Source organism: Saccostrea cucullata, unplaced genomic scaffold (genome assembly GCF_032062105.1).
Source record: "Saccostrea cucullata isolate Sc308-1 unplaced genomic scaffold, CSIRO_AGI_Scuc_v1 ctg6688, whole genome shotgun sequence".
Taxonomy (NCBI): Eukaryota; Metazoa; Mollusca; class Bivalvia; order Ostreida; family Ostreidae; genus Saccostrea; species Saccostrea cuccullata.
This window is the reverse complement of record NW_026928632.1, coordinates 21,533-27,308: the sequence shown is the minus strand read 5'-3', so window position 1 is coordinate 27,308 and position 5,776 is coordinate 21,533. Positions and strand designations below refer to the sequence as shown.

Sequence of the window (5,776 nt, the reverse complement as noted above, 5' to 3'; positions counted from 1 at the left end):
AATTTCAAGGTAAAGAAATTGTTTGTAACACATTTACACATTCTATGACGTAAATAGATAAGTAACACTAAATCAGCGAAACTGCTATAGTTTTTTACTTTTTAAAATTTTCTGTTTATCCCCATACTGAACTATCTCGATTAGTTAAACTTTCATGAAAAGGTTGAAATGTTTCGCCGAAAAACATGTGTCGCCCTAAGACGGTAAAGGAATCGGATACCATTTATGTTCAATAACTTAAATCATATCTTTGAGACAAGAATATTAATATAAACTAAATTCTTCAAAAAAATCTTTTTTTTATGTTTGTCTTTCCTATTAGTTTAATATGGCTCAAGTGTGCATGAGCAAAACAATGGATACGTTTAATACTTACTATATATACATCGATATTGTTTCTTAAAACTATTATTTGTAACTATGATTTAAGATCTGTTTTTCCGCAAAACAAATGATAGTAGGTATGTATTTCATTTGCACACTTAGTCTTTTCTTTTTGTACTTTGAGAACGAGGTATGTCCAGTGCACGATGTTTTTTCGATATTGTCGACATCGCTGTAAACATACCAGTCCTCCTAATATCATAACATATTCAACATGACAATAATTCCTTTGTTTATCTCTACATATTACATTGTTTAACAATATAACGTCAGCATCTTGTTAACATTTCTTTCCCCCTTTCTGTTGTTTTCATTGTTCACATCGTCGACATAGCAATATTGATCGATACCGAGTCGACATCGTGTCAACATTGCCCTTCTTATTTTTCTTGTTTACATCGTTCACATCGACGACATCGCAATGTTGGTCGATATCGAGTCGACATCGTGTCAACATTGCCCTTCTTATTTTCCTTGTTTACATAGTTCACATCGTCGACATCACAATGTTGGTCGACATCGAGTCGACATCGTGTCAACATTGCGTTCTTTTTGTCTTGTTTACATCGTTCACATCGTCGAAATCGTAATGTTGGTGGTGTCAACATTGCGTTCTTTTTATCTTGTTTACATCGTTCACATCGTCGACATTGCAATGTTGGTCGATATCGAGTCGACATCGTGTCAACATTGTCTTTTTCAACATCTAACGCGCTTCATGAAATTTGCCGGCGTGAAGAGTCGTAGTTCATAACCTCATGAATCTTCAAAAATTAAATTCATTTCTTAAATAATAACAATGTAGACAACGTAAACGCGATATCAAATCAAAGTTGTCAACATTGCGATGTCGACGTCGACGATGTCGTCATGTAGCAATAATAACAATGTAGACGATGTAAACGCGATATCGTATCAACATTGTTTACATTGCGATGTCGACGTTATCGTCAAGTAGAAACAATGACAATGTAGACGATGTTAACACGATATCGTATCAACATTGTTTACATTGCGATGTCGACGTTGACGATGTCGTCATGTAGAAACAATTACAATGTAGACGATGTAAACATGATATCGTATCAACATTGTTTACATTGCGATGTCGACAATATCGAATTGATTAAGGGAACTGGACATGAATGTTGAGAACCAGCCGAAATCAATTATAGAAGACGTTTGAGACGACCATGGATTTAAACTTAGTTTGACACAGAATTGCAACGTAACTACATCGTGACAATCCCCGTATTCCTTTACATTTCATTTATCCTTATTTACTTTCGTTCAAGCAAACGCTTGGCTGCCTCTGAAAACCCCTATTGCGAAATGTCGGAGTTGACATAGACAGCCGCCATATTGGGCCCGCTTCAGATTTTTAAATGCTAATATCTAGAGTTTGGATTTATCAATGTTCAAACAAATTATATAGTAAGCTTTATAAGAACGGTATCTATTAACATTCCAAAAATAAATGAAAAATATTGAAAAACAAAAAAGTTAGAAAATACGGACTTTTTAAATTCGCTTCCGCTAGCGACCGGAAGTACTGACGACACACGAAAAGGTGATTTCACATATCTAAAACTCATCATCTATCATCTCTAACAAGTCTCAAGTTAATATCTTAGACCATTTTCGTAAAAAAGGGGGGACAAAAATCCATTTTAAAATCAGAAAACTGTCAATAACTTGGAACCAAAGGTGAGTATTCCAAATTTTCCTTCTGATGAACAAAGTTCATATAATGACGCATGATTCCTGAAAGTTTCATTGAAAACCTCCGAATAGTTTTCGAGAAATCGCCTGCACAAAATTTTGGGGGAAAAAAAATAATAAGAAGAAGAAGAAGAAACAGTAGAATCACTAGAAGGTCTTCCCCTGAAGACGGAAGACCTTAAAAACAGTGGAAAAGAAACAAACGAATAACAAGAAGGTCTTCCGCTGAAGACTGAAGACCTTAATAATAAGAAACAGAGCAATAACAATATGTTCCCAAACTCAGTTTGGGGAACATAATAAAATATGATAAAGAGATTATCAAATTCCTATGTAGTAAATTTCAAGAGCGTATGTTTATTATTTTTATGAAGAACATTTTTATTACACTTTTCTTTAAGAGCTTCAGTTTATCATAACGTCAAAAACGCACTATAAGGACGTCAACCTACCTATCAGTTGCAAATTCGGTTAAAAATTCAGTTATATAAAATTGTAATTTCATTTTTAAACCTGTAATTACTTAATTTTGTTTAAATTTAATAATCAACTGAAAAAAGTTGCTTTAAAACAGTAAATACGCGTCATTTTACTATGATGCGCGAAATATTGCGCAATGAAAACTAGAGTCGGCCCCCTTAAGTGGCATCGATCAAACAGGAATGTTTTTCTCCTAGCTTCTGAAACGCCTAAACTTTTCTCGTTGCAGCCCGGAGGACCGGGCTGCTCTATACATATAAGTTTAAGTGTTGGTATATGGGGATTGGGGTGGGAGTAGTTATTTAGAATTAAAGGTTTTCTAAACATCGAAAAGATTGTTAATCAGAATGTCCTTTCCGTTCATAAATTACGAGATACATAATATATTTACTTCCATAAAGTGAATTGTAAAAATATATATGTTTTTCATATTTTATATATAAAGTTTCTTATCGTTAACTTTCTAAAAAACGACAGGTCCCTTTTTTTAGAACATCGAATTTTACTTCTCGGATAAAAACGTACTCTGCACAGTTCGTGTTTTATATTCTAAAATTGAAAGTGAATACACTCCGGGCTGCTCTATACATATAAGTTTAAGTGTTGGTATATGGGGATTGGGGTGGGAGTAGTTATTTAGAATTAAAGGTTTTCTAAACATCGAAAAGATTGTTAATCAGAATGTCCTTTCCGTTCATAAATTACGAGATACATAATATATTTACTTCCATAAAGTTAATCTGTAAAAATATATATGTTTTTCATATTTGATATATAAAGTTTCTTATCGTTAACTTTCGAAAAAACGACAGGTCCCTTTTTTTAGAACATCGAATTTTACTTCTCGGATAAAAACGTACTCTGCACAGTTCGTGTTTTATATTCTAAAATTGAAAATGAATACATTTTTAAATATAGGTGATGCATGAGTCTAACTTCAATTTATATTTTATGCAGCCAACATTTACTTGAGGAATTGATCAAGTTAAAAATGGTATCGTTTTTTGATTGATTTTTAGCCGGCTACAAGTTTTCAAAATATTCGCTTCTATCGTCTCCATCAATTAGACGCATGCCTTTTCACTAGTTTTGAAGAAGCGGTTTGATGATCAAGACTCATTTTCATTGTTTACTTTATATATTTCCCGGGCGACAATTGATGGTTACATCAATGTTTTCTTGTGTCTATTTTTATAATTCAAAAGTAACAAACAATGTACAATTTAAAATACTAAGTAAATAAATGATTAAGTCTTTGCTTGAATTCTAACGATTTGTTTTTAACTCAGCCCTAATGTAGATTTTCCAAAGGGTTTGGAAAAGTTTTGGAATTCCATGGAATTCCAATTATTTCTATACCAAACTTGAAAAGTGTGTCTGGAAGTTTTTGGAATATTTTGGAATTTGAAAAAAAAATTGGACTTAGACATTTTTTGGTTTGGAAAGTAGTGGAATTCTTTGGAAAAAATGATAAAATGAGAAACTTAGCCATTTTCTGCGCTGGAAAACTGTGGAAAATTACTTAGATTTTTTTAACTGTCGAATAATAGTACAATAACATCGGGCTCGAAGTCGGGCTCGATGAACAATTAATTTAAACAACACGCCGAAATTCAAAAATATCGAATGCCATGTTGATGTTGCACAGAAGGAAAGTTGGAAAGAGGGTGTCTAGAACAGGGGAATCATGTTTAGCTTTGGATGGAAGAAGATGAAGACATTTTAAGATCTGGTAGGTACAATATTGTACAGTATTTTATGTGTCCTTGAATGAAGAACGCTTCTGCTACTGTTCATTAGTCTGGACACCACATATAAACTGCCCGACGGTGAAATCGTTAGTTCACTATTTCAATTTTTTAATAATTTAAGATCATGGATTTAAACTCGAATTTTCTCGTTTGGGATCGAACTGATGTAAAGCATTAAGATAACATTTACAGAGTATGATGTACAATGTAATAAATTATATATTTTTTATGCATGTTCATGATCATTTTCAGCTCTCATTTTAATTATTTTATAGTTGCTGCATAGTGCCTGAGATGATCACCACAGCGATGGCGTTTTATAACTTGGTGGATGTAGATGCTTAGCCAATCAGTCACTAGGCTTGTGAATATGGTGAGAACTAGCTCAAATTATCATTCAAACCAAGTAAACTAACTTTGATTTTATTAATCCATGTCTATTAGCATAAGATTAAAAAAAATTATTGCAAGTTTGCCATGTAAACAAAATTTAAAGGTTCATATTCTTAACAAGCTTAAATTCCTTATTCTAATAATTTAAAACAATGAATTCTGACAGGTAATCTAAACGTGCTAACTGCACAGGCATGCATAATTATTTTAGATCAAACATGCTGCAATCATCTACTATGAAGTAACCATCCATTCTACAGGAATCCCTATGCTCACAAGGACAAGAGCTGGATGAAAAAAAACCCCAAAAGGTCAGATTTCTTAATTATTTTCAAATCAATAAAATCACATCTTTTTTAGTATCAGTCAGGCATTGAGCTTGAGCTCTAACCTTTTCTTTTTATCTCACCTGAACCATTTTAAGGCCTAAGTGAGTTTTTTGATCAGTGTCTGATGTTGTCTGTCATCTATAAACTTTTCACATTTTTATATTTATCAGAATTAATCCTAATTTGAACAAAAAATTGCAAGATAGTGAATTCATATTCTACGGTAAACTGATTTGCCAGGTCGAAAAAACCCAATTGTTTTGTATAGTTTTAGTTTATTATTTGTCATATATTTATATGGATATCAATAATGATGCATCTTAATGGTCATCTTTTCTTTCATAAATTGTGCAAGGAAAGTTTGAAGTGTCTGTGGTAATGATCATCATCCAACTTTTTGAGCCTTCGTACTGAAAGTGAATGCGTTTGTGACACCAATTATCTGTCAACCCTATAACATAACCATTTACTAATTTCATGGGATATCAGTGAGGAAGTGATTCTCTAGTAAACACATTGGAAGTTTTGGATCTTCATTAATTGGGATCTTTGGCACGTACGTTGGGGGAAAATACTTTAGCATCTGTTGATTTTATGGGATCTTTGTATCAATATAGTTGTGTAGTACATATTTTTTGCATTTAAAATACATGTGTTTGTCACTCTAGTCATTAACTCTGTACCAGTACATAAGCCACTGGCAGTTCATTGTAAATG

The 5,776-nt window shown here is 32.8% G+C and overlaps 1 long non-coding RNA gene across 1 annotated transcript; it reads left to right on the top strand.

The window, feature by feature from the left end:
* The first annotated feature begins 3,896 nt into the window (after positions 1 to 3,896).
* LOC134278233 (uncharacterized) lies at positions 3,897 to 5,035 on the top strand. The gene is made up of 3 exons (XR_009994399.1): positions 3,897 to 4,318; positions 4,613 to 4,710; positions 4,942 to 5,035. It is a non-coding gene; the product is annotated as an uncharacterized LOC134278233 (long non-coding RNA).
* Positions 5,036 to 5,776: the final 741 nt, after the last annotated feature.